The 20,000-nt window shown below is 37.4% G+C and overlaps 1 protein-coding gene across 1 annotated transcript in view; it reads right to left on the minus strand.

Moving 5' to 3' along the window:
• The window catches only part of LOC138365565 (tripartite motif-containing protein 59-like), a 597,995-nt gene that overhangs the window by 393,364 nt on the left and 184,631 nt on the right, over nt 1-20,000 (minus strand). The window lies entirely within an intron of this gene.

The raw sequence follows: 20,000 nt of genomic DNA on the forward strand, positions 1-20,000 counted from the left end.
ACGTTCTAAGGTCGTATATAAAAGTTCTCAAAAAACCTTTTCTAAACGTAATTATAAACGTGCTGAAAACAATGAAATGTCGTTTTTAGGATGTTTTAAAAACATGAAAATGTTTGCTGGGGTCCTCTTTTAACCACGTTTCAGTAAACACAATGAAAGAGAATTTGTTGTCAACTGTTTGAATCAGGGCATTAACATCAAAGTGTTTGCTTAGAGATTGAATAACCATTCAAGTTAATTACAGAAACATTGTGATTACATGTTAAAACATTGTTCACATCAAGAGCTGTTTAATACTTGCAATTTTGATCATTAAAGTGATGATTGTCATTGATACTAGGTAAGAGGTTTAGGTTTGGGTCAATACTAGTTTCCATAAGAGGACTGTTTGACAGAAAAAAAGCAAAAAAGAATTATAAAAAGATCTATATATAAAAAAAATAGAATATATATATAATTATACACAAAATGAGAGGTTGCTTAAAGGTACTTTCAATAGATGACTAATACAAATCAACTAACAATTAATACAGGTAATTCTATTAAATAAAAACTTACTATAATATTATAATTACAATATTGTTAATTACTTAGGTTACACTAAAACAAAATGAGGTAGAATAGCTAGAGGTACACTGAATGATAAAGTTTAAACTAGAGGACACAGGCAAAGCCAGTGTTCAAAAGGAATAAGGGAGTATGGAGTATATAAAAAATATAGTAAAAAACAAGAAAAGAGAATAACAAGATCACAATTTAAAAAAAAATAAAATTACAACTTTTTGAATGGAAAGGCAGAGCTATAGTACACATTGGTCGTTAGATGAGACTATAATTTGTATTCTGGTTATTCAGCTGTTATCCCACAGTCATTCAGGAAAGAATTGAGGCGAGCTTCAGTGGTTATTACATAGGTTTTCCAACGTCAGACTTCCTAGCAATAGTTTTACCATCTCGCACAAAACAATGTTTAATTGCAGGAAAATTTTTGCGGAATCCACTCAGTTTATGTAAGAGATTTTGTCTGAACCTGGTCAGACATTCATTCACAAAAACAAAAGATTTACTAGAGACTACAGAACTGATAAGGTTTGACTTGCAGGAGCAGCTATCTAATTTCACGCGAATTTTCCTGTAATTTGAACCAGATGATTTGACACCCACTCTAACCTGATTTGATGTCACTTTTTTGGATTGAATAACTTATCCTGCAGTTTCTTGATCAAGATGTGTTACGGCCACTATGGGTTGCAACCGGGTTCTTTGCTGTTGGAACCAAAGTTCTGGTATCCGACCCCAAGTTAGTAGTGGCTTTCAAGGAGTGAGCTTGGTAATGCAAGTAAAACACAATGGGAGAGTTGCAAGGAATACGATACTTCATCAATTATCAATATATTCACATAATCACTTTCCCATCACCTTAAATACCATCATAAAGGAAGTATTACCACACTGATATATACACAAGTGTCGCTCTCATAGGACACTAAGCGCTCCTCGATGCTCATGTGATGCAGCCTTGTCAACTTCCGTGTTTCCTCAACACACAGTACCGTCCTCAACCAGTACTGGGAAACACCAACGAGTCTACCCTAACCATGGGCCAGCCTATACACAGTCTCACTAGGTGCTTCTTGTGAACACCCACAATCACTCTCCAGCCTGGTGCTGGCAGAGAACATCAGCCTCGCGCTGCTGGGCCTCTTCACGAACAAAAAAAAGGGTAGCGAACCTTTGGCAAGAGCTTCTTGCAACTAGCTAGTTACACTCCTCCATAGCACCTTACTGTCAGTCGTCTCTTCCTCTAGCCAGTCCCGGGATACGCCGAATTCTGTCACTGCCACTTCACAGGCAGACAGCAGATACTACACAGTTCCTCATCGGTGGCGGCTCACTGCTCACATAAAGCAGAATGGAGTAGAGAGATATAGACTGCCCTTGGTAGACTGACTGTCCTCGTACTTCTGCAGCCCTACGTCGCCTCTGTGGATACAGACACGTCATCAGTAAACTGGCCAGCACTTGGGACACTAGGAAATACCACTTACGGACTTTGACATAAACATACAACTCCTCCTACAATAGATGGCGCTGATTTTCTAGGCGCCACCTCACCAGAGGTCAGCAACAGCTATCTCTTGAGCTAACCAGGACAGGAATCTAGCGCCTCTTGCAGGTATCATCCTGCCGCCACCAGATGACGTCGTCCATTTTGTGGGGGTTTCGGGAGCGGACTCGCAGATGGCATTGACGTGGCTGCTCCGACGATGGAGTCGGGTTCGTAACACGATGGCAGCACAGTCTTCTCCGTCAGGTTTCATGGGGAAAATTACGTGAGAAGATAACGACAGACTCAAGTAGTTTATGTTGGTCTGTTTCGTCTTGGATAACAGTGTGTTGCTGTTGTAGGTTGTTCAGATGGTTCTCAAACTTTTGTAACATTTTTTCCTGTTTTCTAGTGATTTCATCTGGTTTGAAGTTAGTACTTTTGTTCTTGAGAAGGCTTAATTCTTGTTCGAGGAGGTCGACTTTGGTAGATAGATCTTGATTATTCTTGAGTAAGGCTCCAGCTTCATCCTGCAAAGATAATAATGAACCTTGCAGGTTCATTATTAAGGCCGACTGCTCTTGATTACTGACATTTGATCTTCATGTACTTGAGTTAATAACTTGAGCCAAGGGTTATCAGCAAGGCGCTTGAAGTCAGAACAAGGGGCAGCAGCTCATTAAAGTTGATCCATATGGCTACATAAAAGTTGCCTGGCCCGTGTTGGAGACGGCGCTGCACCCAGCAGGGATTGTTTGTTATTGCTGATGAGGGGAGAGTCGGTACCCCCCACGGCGGCCACCGAGGGAAAGATAGCTGAAACTAATCATGTTGCTAGCCTGGCTAGTAGGGTTATTCCTGATAGGTGTGCTACCTTACTTAAGGGCCTTACTGGTCTTGTTATGCATGGTAGCAGGATAAATGTAGGCAGGAACAATAGGGAAGACTCGTTGATGAGGTAGCAGTGAACGTCGGGTACAGCTTCCTCCAGGAAGCAACACTAGTGAGGTCGAAATGAGAGAATACGGGTTGGTCTTGTTGGTTTTTTCAATCACATTTGATTCCCATTACCGTTGCTGAAGCGAGAGCCATCAATGTCCTTGTGTTTAGCATTGTAGTCATGGGAGTGTGCGCCTGTAAGACACATGGTGGTGATGTACCATGGGAGAGTGTGCCTGTAAGACACATGGTGGTGATGTACCATGGGAAAGTGTGCCTGTAAGATACATGGTGGTGATGTACCATGGGAGAGTGTGCCTGTAAGACACATGGTAGTGATGTACCATGGGAGAGTGCCTGTAAGATACATGGTGGGGATGTACCATGGGAGAGTGTGCCTGTAAGACACATGGTGGTGATGTACCATGGGAGAGTGTGCCTGTAAGACACATGGTGGTGATGTACCATGGGAGAGTGTACCTGTAACCCAGCAAACACAGAACGTTTGTGGACGTTTTTAAATGGTTCCACAAAGGTAATACTGTAACTTTTGACATAAATACGTATATCTGACATTCTTAAAACCAAAGGATATAACTAAAAACATATATTCTTATGACACAGTTTTTTAAGATTTATGTAAAAATTTAAAAATAATAGTAAATGCTATGGTATTATAATGTTTTCATGCTTTATATTTAAGAATAAATAATTTTCAGTCAACATTTAGTTTTTTTTGTTTACTTTCTGTAAAGCTATCCAATTTACGTTCTTATAACATAAATATAACATTTATATGACGTCAGTATAACGTTATTTACACGACATCATTACGTTATTATGATATGTTATATTAACGTATAATTCCTGTATGAAACCCAGAATATATATTGAACTTTATGTTTTAAACATTGTAAAGTTATCATAAAACTTGGAATAAGACGGTAAGCATGCTTTACTTATGAAAATATACAAACAAATCAACAAAAACATTTTAACATAAAAAACATAAACATAACATAAATTAATTGCATGCATGGGAGTTAACTGGAACTCAGTAATATTGCATACATGAACCTTAAGGTACAAACGAAGTGTATTTACTCATGCAGTTCTTTCCTAAATCTAAATTTTTCCAATTTTTACACTTTGTTTCGAGTTCTGTCTTGTGTTGCTACTTTTAATACCCCATTAATGTCCCCTTTGTTATGTCCATTCATCCCATTGTGCACCTCTACCATATGTCACTCCTAATTCTTTGCTTTTCTAGAGAATGTAATATAAGCTTTGACAATCTTTCTTCATATGACAGGTTAACAGGTAGAACAAAGATTACCATTTATATATGGATAACTATTATAAGTCGGTTTGAATGAGTGAATTGCTGCTTGAAGATAGGTATATACACGTGTGGTACTATCAGATTGCATCGTGGTGAGCCTAAAACCCTTCAGATCCAAGCAAAGGGTAAATGCCAGCAGATACAATTGCGAACACATTGATACCAAAATGAAAGACATATGACGAGAATTGAGGTAACCAAAGTGAAAAGAGTGTTCACATTACATTGCACTAGAGTGCTCCCGGGTTACTTTCTCTCACTTTCTCTGTTTTGTGCGGATGGTACACCTTGCTTTTGGAGTTTATATGCATTTAAACCTGTAGATAATTCTATTGCTAACACATTGATACCAAAATGAAAGACCTAGGATGACAATTGGGGTGACCAAAATGAAAAGAGTGTATACATTTTATCGCTCTTGTGCGCTCCCTGGTAACACACTCTCGCTTACTCTGTTTGTTGCGGATGGTAAGCCGGGCTTTTGGAGTATATATGCCTTTAGTCCTGTAGAGAATTCTATTGCGAACACATTGATGCCAAATTGAAAAACCTAGGATGAGAATTGAGGTAACAAAGTTGAAAAGGGTATACACTTTTCAGTATTATCACGCTCTCTAATGTAATGAGAGTTGCCTGAGGGTGGCTCAGGTTCCTTTTTCTGGTACCCTTGGCCTACATTCATCTTGTCGGCGGGTGGAGCGCGCTGCTCTCTTTGACATTATATGCACATAGTTCTGTTGGGAATTCTATTGCGAACGCATTGATACCAAATGAAAGACATAGGACGAGAATTAAGGTGACAAAGTTGAAAAGAGTATACACTTTTCAGTATTTCCGCGCACTACCAGAGAATGTCCAAAAAAAATGGAGAGAGTGGAGGGGTAACTTGCCCAAAACGCGAAAGTGTTTGGGGAGATTAACTTTCGTTCAATACTATTATGCAAGAGGAGCCACACATCTATGGTTCATCCAATAAAATCAGCAGACTTCTAGATGTTACTACTGCTCGGCTTAGACTCGGTTACAAGTATTTCTGGGAATTCTCATTATCTGCCGATGTAGACCTGACCAAATGTTAACTGTCAACAAAATTATTTGCACACCCCTCCGTCACTATGTGATAGTGAATTCAGAGACAATTCTATAACCAATGTACCAACGATGTGTCAATATTTCATTCAAAATGATCTGGTACCAGAAATTTTAGCCAAATATAAATAATAAATAAATATGTTTATTCAGGTAAGGTACATACATACAAGTGATGTTACATTAATGGATTGATATATAGATAGAGCTAGTACATACAATGCCTAAAGCCACTATTACGCAATGCGTTTCGGGCAAGAAAAACATTAATATCTAGAACTTAATACTAATTGAGCATAAAGAATAAAAAGTGTTGAAAACAAATACAAATAAAGATAAAAAAAGGGGGAACATGACTGAAAAAGCAGCACAAATACAATAGGTTGACAAACAGTGTTGATTAAAAAAAAAATAATAATAATAAAATAACAGACATGGGTTGACAATAAAGGAGTGAGGTGGGTTACAGGGAATTTATTAGGTAGTGTTTGGTTTTTATCTTAAACTGGTTGAGAGAGGTACAGTCTTTAACATGGTTGGGAAGGTCATTCCACATTCTGAGTCCCTTGATTTGTAGAGCATTTCTAGTTTGATTAAGTCGTACTCTAGGAATATCAAAACTGTATTTATTCCTGGTGTGGTGCTCATGGGTTCTGTTACAACCTTCAATGAAGCTTTTGAGGTCAGGATTGGCATTACAGTTCAGCGTTTTATATATGTATAATAAACAAGAGAGAATGTGCAGTGACTTAATATCTAACATATTCAGAGATTTGAGTAAGGGTACCGAGTGATGTCTGGGCCCAGAGTTGGATATTGTCCTAATAGCAGCTTTGTGTTGGGTAATAAGAGGACGTAAATGATTTTGGGTAGTAGAACCCCAAGCACAAATACCATAGTTGAGGTATGGATAGATGAGGGAGTAATAGAGAGTAACCAGGGCAGGGCGGGGTACATAATATCTGATCTTAGAAAGAATGCCAACAGTTTTTGAAACTTTTTTTGATATATTTAGAATGTGACCCTGGAAATTCAGCTTGTGGTCAATGAGAACGCCAAGGAATTTGCCATCTAATTTGTTACAAATTTGGGTATTGTTTATTTTGAGATTTATCTGATTAGAGGATTTATTGCCAAACAGAATATAGAAAGTTTTGTCAATGTTAAGGGTGAGTTTGTTGGCAGTTAGCATATCCCCAGTTTGCTAACTGTAAGTAGTAACTAAGTGATTGTAACCTATCCACCGCTGCCCACTGGATGGGGAGCGGTGTGCAGGACAAACATATCAATTGTGACACTAGCTGTCCACATATGTCAGTTGCTTAATTTAGAACCTGTACTTGTGATCGATCTCGAACCCATTGTTGATGTGACGACTTATACTGAATTTTGTAACTAGCTCATCAGGATTGTAACTTGCTTAGCTAAATGAATTGTGGGGTTCAGTCCCTGAGCCCATTATGTGCCTCTGCAACCCTTTCCACTACCGCCCACAAGATGGGTATGGGGTGCATAATAAATGAACTAAACTAACTTTAAGGCATCCTGAAAGAAAGCTTGGAGGGCTTGAAAAATTGCAGAACGAAGCCTTGAGGATAATTCTTGGGTGCCTTCGTACCACAAAGATACTTAATATGAGAAAGGAACTTATTATTCCGAGCGTTGTTTATCGTGTTACTGAAAATAACTGTCAAATTGGTATAAAAATGCTTAGGCTAGCTCATCCTAACCCTTGCACAGAAGCCCTCCAGAATTTCTTTATTGAATGTAAACATTGTTTCAAATAGATAAATAAAATTGGAACTGAACTCAGAAAGTATCAGATTTATAATTTGTACCAAGAGAGACAACAATAGCACTTTCCTGCACTGTAGGAAATTACACCCTTTTCAATTTTAATCCCTCCCTTTCCATCAAAGGAGCAAATTAGAGATCAGTCCCAGCTTTGTTTTGAGGCAAAGCTCAACGACTTAAGCCATATTGATGCTCTGTCCACAGAGCATTCTCTCTCTCAAATCATATACACTGATGGTTCCCTAGAGCGCCCAACGGGTGCAGCTGGAAGTGCAGTTGTCCTGGCAATAGGATATGACTTATATTTTGAGTGGGGAGTCCGTATAAACAACTGGGCCTCTACCCTTCAGACTGAACTATTTGCCTTGCTCCTTGCACTGAAATGTGTACAAGTATCCAAACTTGATACATTAATTGTAAGTGACTCTTTATCATCCTTAATTGCTCTCAACTCTTTAAGACATAACTGTAACATGCTTGTGTCTGAAGCTAGACACAAATACAATAACAACTTGAGGAACCTTATCATAAACAATAATCTCAACAAAAATCACATAGTTCTCAGAGGTGATTTCAATATTGACCTAGGGCTACAAAATAACCCTCAAGTAGACTATTTCCTCAACAGCATGAATTCCTGTATGCTCATCCCCGCAATCACCAGGCCCACCCGAGTCACTCAAACATCTGCGACTACCCTGGATCACTGATGGACCAACATAACAGCTCCTCTTACATCAAGTATAATCACTGACAGAACAACTGACCACTATCCTACCTTCCTTGTAGCGAACATGGCCATAACACCACCAGGTAACAAGAAAATTACCTTTAGGTTACAATGTGAAGCGGCAATAGGCAATCTCACAAATGCCCTCCACAATGTAAACTGGGAATCTAAATTTATCAATACACAGGATAATAATTCGTTAACTAGCCTCTTTCCAAAATTTAAAGCCTTTACAATACTTATTGTCCTCGCCTCACCAAGCAAGTAACTGGCAAAAAGGTTAAATAATCCCTGGCTCACTAATGGCATACTTAAAGCAATCGACAAGAAACATGAATATGAAAAAAAAACTTAGGATTGGCCTAGTTGGAAAAGAAGTAGCTAAGAGGTACTCATCAGTGCTTACCAGTATATTACCAGTATTCTGCCCGAAACGCTTTGCGTAATAGTGGCTTTAGGCATTGTATGTACTAGCTCTATCTATAAAGCCAACAAACTTTGTAAAATGTCTTTATGTATGTACCTTTACCTAAATAAAAATTATTATTATTATTATTATATAATAAGAGCAAAGCGTTCCTATTACGAGAATAGATTCAAAGAAGCAAAAGGCAACATAAAAAGCACATGGAGAGCCATCTCTACCATCCTAGGAGCTAAACAACATTTACATATTAAGATAAAAATCTCCAAGGATGGTTATATACCTGCAACAGATCTTGAAACAGCAACTGAATTTAATAGCTTCTTTTCATCGTTTGGTGCTCACCTTGCCCGAAAAATCCCAGAGACTCAGACATATGTTACTACATATCTTTCACGCAGCTATCCAAACTCTCTTCTCCTCTCTCCGGTCAGCCCTACAGATGGTGTGTCCATCATTCACTCGCTAAAAACCAAAGCTGGGCACATTAGTGGAATACCATCGATGGTACACAGGCGTGCCTCCCATGCCCTTGCACCATCCATAGCACTGCTGTTCAACAAATCCCTAGAGTGTCATACCTTCCCTGATATCCTTAAAAAAGCAAGAGTAACGCCAGTTCATAAAGGAGGTAACACGGCAGACATAAATAATTACAGACCCATATCGAATCTACCTATATTATCAAAAATATTTTTTTTTTTTTTTACAAACAGCTCTACTCCAACCTTGTAAAATTCAATATACTAAGTCCCTGTCAGTTTGGCTTCCGCTCCCAAAAGAGTACCAATGATGCTATTGTTAGTCTGCTTGACTTAATCTTCTCAGCCCTTGACAAAAGTGAGTTTCCAATTGAACTCTTCATCGGCCTGAGAAAGGCCTTTGATACTGTTAACCATAACTAACTCTTACTTAAATTCAACCATTATGGAATCCGTGGCCTTGCCCTAAACTATATCCGATCCTATCTTAGTAACAGACACCAATATGAAGCCATCAATGATATAACCTCTCCCACTTACCGTAAAGGTGCCACAGAGCAGCATCCTAGGACCCTCCTGTTTCTTATATACATCAATGATCTCCCTAATGTCTCTAACATACTTAAACCTATATTGTTTGCTGATGATACTACTCATCTACTCTGACCCCAACCCACTCCTGTTAAATAATGTTGTAAACAATTAATTAAAAAAAGTCTACTTGTGGATGTCAACCAACAAACCTCACACAAAACATAGAAAAGACCTACTATATCTTATTTGGAAACAAATCAACAAATGCAATTCAGCTTCAGATAGATAATGTAAACATTAGCAATAAAAATGATGGAAAGTTTCTTAGCCTATACTTAGACAAGAGACTCAACTTTCGCACCCATATACAACACATAACTAAATAGGTTTCTAAAACAGTTGGTATACTGTTTAAGATCAGATATTATGTACCCTACTCTGCTCTCCTCACTCTATTATGCACTTATCTATCCCTATCATTCTTATGGTGTTTGTGCTTGGGGTTCAACCTCTGCAAACTACTTCAAGCCCATCATCATCCAGTAAAAATCTGCTATCAGGACAATAACTAACTCTACCTTCAGACAACACACAGCTCCCTTGTTCAAATCCTTAAACATGCTAAACAAATTCACTCCATACATTCTCCTGTGTAAATTACGTTTATAAAACCCTTTTTCTAAGTGCAAACCCTGTTCTGAAACTCTTCCTGGACTGATGTAATAGAACACATGGCCACCCCACCAGACATAAATATCTCTTTGATATCCCCAGATTCAAACTTAATCTATGTAAACACTCTATGTAAATAAAGGGACCTAGTCTATGGAACTCACTCCCTTATAATGATTTGAAAAGCTGTCCAACTTCTGCCATATTAAAAAATAAAACCAAAAAGTACCTAATTTCATCTTCATAGTTTTCTACCATGGGCTTTATCTTCACACTGTTTCTAGTGTTACTCAATCCCCCAATATTTGTACCTAAGCCATATTACTTTAACTTTGTAATCTTAGATATCATCTGACATCATGGTTGTTGTATTGAGTGCATATACTACTGCATTATTCCTTGAAACTTTTCCTCGAAATGATCTTCATATTGTGCTTCAGTGAACCAATGAATAACCCTGAAATGCTATCCTCATGTACCTAGTAATCCTTGTTTCTTTATTGTGTATTGTTAATATTGTGTATTATTCTGATCTGCTTTTGTGTCAAAATTTCTTCAAATTACCTGCAAACACTTTTGTTGATTTTACTGTAATTATTCTACTTAAAATTATCTGTACCTGTAAAGAAAAGCTGTAAAATACCTGCCAACATTTTTTATCAATTTTACTGTTAATTTATAAAAAAAAATTGTTTAAGGACGTACCCGAAACGCTATGCGTGCTAGTGGCTTTACAAGAATGTTAATTCAACTTATTTTCTATATTCTCTGTTAACCCCCAATGTAACTTCTTGTACATAAATAAATAAAAATAAAATAATAAAAATAACAAAATTATTAATGATGGGGTCAAGCGACGAGGGAGTAATTGCGCAAAGCGTCCCTCACCTGTGACGTCACAGCGTCATCTGACGCCATATCAACACAGCGGCCATTTTGTCGTCAGATCAGTCATGGCGAGGACAAACCCTTCATGCAAACTGCACCTACTATCAAGAAGAAGATTTTGTGTTCCACCGACAGTATTATCGCAAGTAAACACTTATATTTTATATTTTATTATATTAATTGATTCTATTTTTCTGTAATAAGGGTCCAAAGTGGGTGTTAAGGAACAAGGGTACTGTGTTGGGAGGTGAGGGCTGTTACTGGTGTCTGTGGGGATGTGAGGACTTGTACCAACCACTACCACCACCAGTACCTTGTCTTGCACCCTGCTTAGTATTCCTATTGAGATATGAAGTATTATTGCATTCATATAATTATTCATTCACAGTTACTATTTTTATGGGCTATGTTCTGTTACCCTAATGCTTTTTACCCCTGGGCATGTCCATTTACTCTCCAGCTCTTCACAAGCCACTGATGCACCCCCTCCATGCCCATACTTACTGTGCTTATTCTTACAGGACTGCACTGCATTATGTGGTGCTCACTGCCTGGACACCTTGGCAATGTAGAGACAGATATTCTGCAATACCGTGATATTAGCAGTAGAGTGATAAGCTGACACACGGGAGCTACAATGGAAAGAAGTTGAGTATCAACTCTTGTAATTTATATTGCTTCCAGTGAGTTTTTAGTTTTCTTATAATCACTATGTTATCTATCCTCTACAACCTAGTTATCTGCTTGATACATGCATTATAGGGTTCTGGTAGTTGTTTTACTCACCAAGCCCTTCCAAGGCCAGGCTTGACATGTGAGAGCTTGGTCCAACAGGCTGTTGCTTGGACAGGCCCCTCAGGCCCACATATCCACCACAGCCTTGTTTGTCCAGCACTTCTTGAAGATGTTCAGGTTTTCTCTTGGAAATGTCGACGGTTGTTCCAGCAATACTGTATTTCTTTTATTGCTGAAAACATGTTTTCAGCCATAAAAAAAATAATCCTGAATCCAGAAAAAAATCCCTTTTGTATCATCTGGAAATTTTCAAATATTGCTGATCAAACCTGAGTCTAAATTATTTGTATATATTATGAATTACAGAGGTCCCAGGACAGAGTTTTGAGGAACTCCACTTACATTTTCCCACTCTGATTTAACCCCATTTATACAAACTCATTCTTATCTTTTAGCTAATCATTTATTGTACACACCATACTCAGCCTGTGTAGGGTAGTTTATTGTGCATCCTAGTATTGTGTATGTGTAGTATATATATTTGTGTAGTATATTTGGTATATTTAATGCCTCTAACCTCTCCTCATAGTTCTTGTCCTTCAATTCTGGGAGCCACTTAGTAGCATGTCTTTGCACCTTTTCCAGTTTATGTGCTTCTTAAGATATGGGCACCATACAACCGCTGCATATTCCAGCTTTAGTCTAACAAAAGTCGTGAACAATTTCTTGAGTATTTCGCCATCCATGCATTTAAAAGCTCTGAATTTTATCCTTTACCTGCAATTGGTTGTTGCTGTATTTATAGAATATGATTTGTTCTGCTTTACATTTGTTTATTCTTTTTTTCAAAAATTCTTTCTGCCTCTCTCCTCACTGCCGTGTAGTTGTTTCTCTTTGTATTACTGGTATGTTTGGGGGTTTGGCCTCTTCGTATATTGATTCCATTTTTGTGTCTTTTGGTCTCTGGCCGTCTTGAAATTTCAGTTGAACAAATCCTGTTTCCTAGTTCTGCATCTTTGTTTTGGTATAAATGTTTTTGTTCCTTTATCATATATTTCACAAAATTGACATACTGTGCATTAATTCATCTCAATTACTTCCTTTCCTAACAGCAAGCCTTTCCAGTAAAATTCTTTGAATTCTTTTCTGACTTCCAGCCTAATGTTTGTTTTATCCTAGTGTGTATGATGCCTAGCGTGTGTCTGGTGCCTGTTGTGTTAAACCGAAGATAAATGCATAAGTATAGGTCAGTAATTTCTCCAGCTTTGAAAGGGGCTTTCATTATGCAGCAGTATTCCACTCTAGAGAGCACTAGCGTCTTGAAAACTATCATCATTGGTATAGCATCTCTAGTGTGAAAAGTTCTTGTTATCTATCCTGTCATTTTTCTTGCAGTTGTGACGGCTACTTTATTGTGTTCTTTAAATGTAAGGCCTTCTGACATCAGTACACCCAAATCCTTTACGTTGCTTTTCCGTTCAATGTTATGATTTGACTGAGTTTTGTAAGTGGTTTCCGTTTTTATATTTTCATTTTTTCCGTAGCGCATGAGCTGAAACTTATGTTCGTTAATCACCATGTTATTTTCTGTAGCCCATAGAAAGACCTGATTTACATCTGATTGGAGGTTTGCCGCGTCCTCTATGTTGCCTACTCTCGTGAAGATTCTAGTGTCATCTGCAAAGGATGATCAAGTACAATAGGTTGTGTCCTTGTCTATGTCCGATATGAGGATGAGAAAAAGTATTGGAGCAAGCACAGTACCCTTGGGGACTGAGCTCTTTACGGTTGATGGTCCAGATTTTATTTTGTTGACTACTACACATTGGGTTCTATTAGTCAGGAAGTTGTATATCCATCTGCCTATTTTTCCGGTAATTCCTTTTGAACGCATTTTATGTGCAATAACACAATGGTCACATTTGTCAAAGGCTTTTGCGAAATCTGTGTAAATTACATCAGCGTTTTGTTTGTCTTCCATGGCATCTAGTGCCATGTCAGAGTGGTCCAGCAACTGTGATAGGCAAGAGCGCCCTGTTCTGAAACCATGTTGTCTGGGGTTATGGAGATGCTGTGATTCCATGTATTTGGTGATCTTACTTCTTAGCATTCTCTCAAAGATTTTTATGATGTGCGATGTTAGTGCTATCGGTCTGTAGTTTTTTGCCTCTGCCTTATTTCCTCCTTTATGGGGCGGTGCTATCTCTGCTGTTTTTAGTATGTCAGGGATAATGCCAGTATCTTGGCTTTGTCTCCAAAGAATGTGAAGGGCCTGCTGAACGTTTTTTTACAGTTCTAGATGAATATAGAGTTCCAAGAGTCAGGGCCTGGTGCAGAGTGCATAGGCATACTGTCTATGGCTTCTTCAAAATCCAGTGGGGATAGGATCACATCTGATTTCTGATTTGATGTTGGTATCATATCCATGAAAAATTCATTTGGGTTATCAATCTTCAGTGTGTTCAGTGGCTCGCTGAAAACAGTCGTACTGATTGTGTGGTAAGGCGTACTGATTCTTGTGTGGTATTGTGGCAAGTGCAATAATATGTATTGTTTCATTGCAGATAAGAGATTCCAGATCGTTCCAGATTTCCGAAGTACTGAAATGCACACCATACAAGCTTGGTGGATCTAGGTGCAAGGTAAAATAATTTACATTTACTTGAATATATTTTTAGCTAATTATCAGTATATATATAATATATTTATATGCATATATATATATATATATATATATATATATATATATATATATATATATATATGTCATATATATGCATATATATGCATATATATATATATATGTCGTACCTAGTAGCCAGAACGCACTTCTCAGCCTACTATGCAAGGCCCGATTTGCCTAATAAGCCAAGTTTTCATGAATTAATTGTTTTTCGACTACCTAACCTACCTAACCTAACCTAACCTAACTTTTTCGGCCACCTAACCTAACCTAACCTAAAAAGATAGGTTAGGTTAGGTTAGGTAGGGTTGGTTAGGTTCAATCATATATCTAAGTTAATTTTAACTCCAATAAAAAAAAATTGACCTCATACATTATGAAATGGGTAGCTTTATCATTTCACAAGAAAAAAATTTGAGAAAATATATTAATTTTGGAAAACTTGACTTATTAGGCAAATCGGGCCTTGCATAGTAGGCTGAGAAGTGCGTTCTGGCTACTAGGTACGACATATATATATATATATATATATATATATATATATATATATATATATATATATATATATATATATATATATATATATATATATATATATATATATATATATATATATATATGTCATATAATGCTTTGAAACTTTTGACGGTTTTGGCCTCCACCACCTTCTCACCTAACTTGTTCCAACCGTTTACCATTCTCTTTGCAAAAGTGAATTGTCTTACATTTCTTCGGCATCTTTGTTTAGTTCGTTTAAATCTATAACCTCTTGTTCTTGAAATTCCAGGTCTCGGGAAATCTTCCCTATCAAGTTTATCAATTCCTGTTACTGTTTTGTACGTAGTGATCATATCTCCTCTTTTCCTTCTGTCTTCTAGTTTTGGAATATTTAATGCCTCAAATGTCTCCTCATAAATCCTGCCCTTCAGTTTTGGTATGAATGTTTGTGTGCCTTCATCGTATATTTTGCAAAATATGGAATACATCTCATTTACTTTACTTTAAGAATATGGTTCGATCAATTAAAAACCCTCTTGTTCAAATTGCAAAGAGACTGAAAGAGATGCAGCATGCTCAATGGATTATATATTAGTGATTATTATTAGGATTATATATTAGTGAATCATATTAGTGATTCAATTATTATGGTCATAAAACAATAAACAAATAGTTTTGCTGTTATTACACTCTATTCACAGGTTATATATAAGTATCTGCATGTTTTGTTCACCATTACAAACCACTAAGTTGGTTTGATTTTTGTTGAGATTGTTATTTATGATAAGATTCCTTACGTTATCTGAGAATGAAGCTATGCTGGTATTGGGAAATCTATAGATGGCACTTATAGTCAAGGAGGATTTAAGGGATTTACTGGAGAACTTGGCAAAGGTATATTCACAATAGTCGTCTCTATTACTAATGAGACTATTGCAGATGAAGGTATCTTTGTAAGATATTGCTATGCCACCTCCTTTTTTTATTAGGCCTGCAGTTGTGAATGGCTTTATTATCAGCCAAGTTGTAGCATACAACATAGCATATATATGTATATATATATTTATATATATATATATATATATATATATATATATATATATATATATATATATATATATATTTTGTGAGGGTACCACCTCTGGTGCCAATGTGGGGACCCATAGCCTCGGAGAAGAAAATAAAAAGTATTCAGAGGAGACCTTGTGGTTTCTCACTGAACACTAATATTATCTTCTCCTACCACCCCCATTCTTTTGTATGTACACATATATATTTACTTTATTTGAACTTTGTTACAAAAAAAGGAGTTACATATGGGTTACAAAGATGGTTGTCATAGGTTGTCGAGTTCCTCCAGCTCCTCAGATGGCGGGCAGGAACCCTGGATGCAGTGCGCATTTCCCCTCTGTATCGCCACACTGAGGCGCTGGAAAAGAAAGCTTGCAGCTCTCGGGTCCCTTGTTGTTTCAATGAGCCTAGAACCCAGTTCCTTCAAAAAACTGGTAGCACTTTTACCCCAGGCGCCGAGCGTCTCAGAAGCAATGGGGACAAAATTGTAGTGGTGATCCAGTTCTCTATACTTACGGGATTTGGCTGCTTCCCTGTGGGTGGCAGCGCCACCTGGTTGTGCAACACTGAGGTTAATGTAGGTGTTAGCCAGGGTTGATACGCACGTGTAGTCCCATACCAACTGCTTGCCATTCTTCCAGGGGTTCACTGTGATACCATCAGGGCGACCAATAAGAGCATCAGAGTTACGGGGCGTTAGGTAACGGGGCTCTCTTTCAGCTGGGCATCCAGCTGTGGTGAGGCTCCTCTTGATGATGTCGTTAACTTCACTGTGCCTCGAGTGCCATCCCCCTGTGCTTTGGCAGAGTAGGCCATGGTGACCGTACCTGTCAGCCACCACCTCGCCGCAAATACACCTATATCTGGTGTGGATTGGGGCAGCAAGGCGGAGGGCCACAGCAATTCGGAGGGCGTGTGGTGTGAGACGCGTGCCAGTTGCCGACATTGGGGTTGCTAACAGGAAATCCCCTGCATGTGGTGCTGCTACTGCTGTGAGGCGAGCAATGTCGTGTTGTGTTGTTGCAGCACCCAGGCACTCTGCAGCAACTTGGTCTACAATGGGACCATCCCAGCTGGATTGCTTGTGGGATTTTGGGGATGGTGGTTGAGGTGATTGGCCTGCACGAGAGGCCCACTCTGTGGCACAGCGTGTAAAATTGGGATCATGTACACCTGCCAGCTGATGTAAGTGGGCAGGTAGAATTTCCTTCACAAGGTCGTCGGATGCTGATAAGGAGGACAGGAAGGCTGGAACAGCGATTTGCGTTGCTGTTCGAACTCCGAGGCCCCCAAGTCTTACGGGAAGAGAGGCTTGTTTCCACTGTAGGTCATCGAGAGAGAGGTTAAGGGCTTTTTCTAGCATTGATTTCAGTAACCGGTCATACTCACTTAGTTTTTGGCTACTGTAAGATGGTGAACACCTCAGAAAGTAGGTTAACCTGGGGAGGGACAGACATCTGGTGATGAGGTAGAGTGCATCATGAGCATCAATATCCTCAATCCTCCCATCCATCCTCTTAAGGTCGGCGATTTTCTTATCAAGGACCTCATCGATGGCTTTCAACCCCAGGGGAGCTCCTAGGAGTGTGCTGTCTTCAGGTTTAGTTTTATGGATATTTGGCAGAAGACCCTCTATTCTCTCTACGATGCCCTGGTTGGAACATATTATTTCACATTTAGAAGGGTTCAGGGTGAGGCCTAAAACTGCACCTTGCTCCTGGATTTTTCTGATGTCCTCCAGGAGGGAGTCTTGGGAACCAGCTAGGGTACCATCATCCAAGAACCAGATGTTAAGCTCACTGGACAGGACCTCTGTGACTTGTTTGATGACTAAGCAGAAAAGGAGAGGAGCGAGGGGGTCACCCTGTTGGACGCCTTCTCGCGAGTCAATTTCATGTTCGCCAAAAAGCTTAAAATTTTAAAAGCTTAAAATAAAAAACTTAATATTTTTCATATTTGGAACCATTCCATAATATTTTCCCAAGCATAAATGATTATATTTCTATCACTTGCTCTTAAGATTGTTTCATTTAATAGAGGTTGGGCATAATTGTTCTCTGCTGCTAATAGAACTGACTGACTTAGCTATAGGAAAATGTAAACTTAATTGGTTTATCCATTACAGTATTTTGCAGTTTATTTCATGATCCTGTGCTTAATACTTGCATAAATAGTAGATTACAAAATGCATTTTTATATCATTAGTATTGAATAATAATAATGCAAATAATTGACTTATAAATGATGTACAATTAATTGGTAGGTGATATTATATTATTAATATTTTTTCATTCTTGCAAAGCCTTAACAAAGCCAATAACATGTTAATATAAACTTGATCACCTTCCACTTATTTTCTCATGTGCTACCTACATGTACAAAACCTTATTCCTAAATGCATATTTTGTTCTGAAGCTTGTCATTTATATGTTGTGTATCACCATCTCTGGAGAGTATATATATATATATATATATATATATATATATATTTAGAGATATATATATATATAGAGATATATATATATATATATATATATATTCATATTCATATTCATATTCATATTCAAAATTCGTCAGTGTACTACATTTTTGTTGTTGCTTTTAGGTGATGCTTTTAACCAGTGTACGTGGGTCTGATTGTGCAACCACGGTTCGAAGAATAATGAAGATATGAACAAACGGCCTGTGGTCACTATACAGTCTGGAAGGGCAAAAGAAGAAATTGGCATTTCTACAAAAACAAGAACTATATAATGTTATTTTAAGTAAGTAACCAAAAAATTAAATAATTTTTTTAAAGTTTAAAATTCACTTAAAAATTTAAATTTTAAATTAAAAATTTTTAACCAAAAAACTTAATATTTTTCATATTTGGAACCATTCCATAATATTTTCCCAAGCATAAATGATTATATTTCTATCACTTGCTCTTAAGATTGTTTCATTTAATAGAGGTTGGGCATAATTGTTCTCTGCTGCTAATAGAACTGACTGACTTAGCTATAGGAAAATGTAAACTTAATTGGTTTATCCATTACAGTATTTTGCAGTTTATTTCATGATCCTGTGCTTAATACTTGCATAAATAGTAGATTACAAAATGCATTTTTATATCATTAGTATTGAATAATAATAATGCAAATAATTGACTTATAAATGATGTACAATTAATTGGTAGGTGATATTATATTATTAATATTTTTTCATTCTTGCAAAGCCTTAACAAAGCCAATAACATGTTAATATAAACTTGATCACCTTCCACTTATTTTCTCATGTGCTACCTACATGTACAAAACCTTATTCCTAAATGCATATTTTGTTCTGAAACTTGTCCTTTATATGTTGTGTATCACCATCTCTGGAGAGTTTTATCTGATTGATGTATAAATTACTTTTAATTTTACAGAATATTATTGTTATACTGAATTTATTATTATATAAATAACTTAATTTTACAGAATCATCTATCAACGCACATCCACAAGTTGAGGAGGAGGATGTGACCTTCCAGATTTCTCAAGTACTGAAACATGCACCAAACAGGCCTGGTGGATCTAGGTACAAGGTAAAATAATTTAATTTTTTTTTTTTTTTTTACTAATTGTCCGATATATATATATATATATATATATATATATATATATATATATATATATATATATATATATATATATATATATATATATATGTCGTACCTAGTAGCCAGAACTCACTTTTTGGCCTACTATTCAAGGCCCGATTTGCCTAATAAGCCAAGTTTTCCTGAATTAATATATTTTTTCTCATTTTTTTCTTATGAAATGATAAAGCTACCCATTTCATTATGTATGAGGTCAATTTTTTTTTATTGGAGTTAAAATTAACGTAGATATATGACCGAACCTAACCAACCCTACCTAACCTAACCTAACCTATCTTTATAGGTTAGGTTTGGTTAGGTAGCCGAAAAAGTTAGGTTAGGTTAGGTTAGGTAGGTTAGGTAGTCGAAAAACAATTAATTCATGAAAACTTGGCTTATTAGGCAAATCGGGCCTTGCATAGTAGGCTGAGAAGTGCGTTCTGGCTACTA

This window comes from Procambarus clarkii, chromosome 17 (assembly GCF_040958095.1).
Source record: "Procambarus clarkii isolate CNS0578487 chromosome 17, FALCON_Pclarkii_2.0, whole genome shotgun sequence".
In the NCBI taxonomy this organism is placed as follows: domain Eukaryota; kingdom Metazoa; phylum Arthropoda; class Malacostraca; order Decapoda; family Cambaridae; genus Procambarus; species Procambarus clarkii.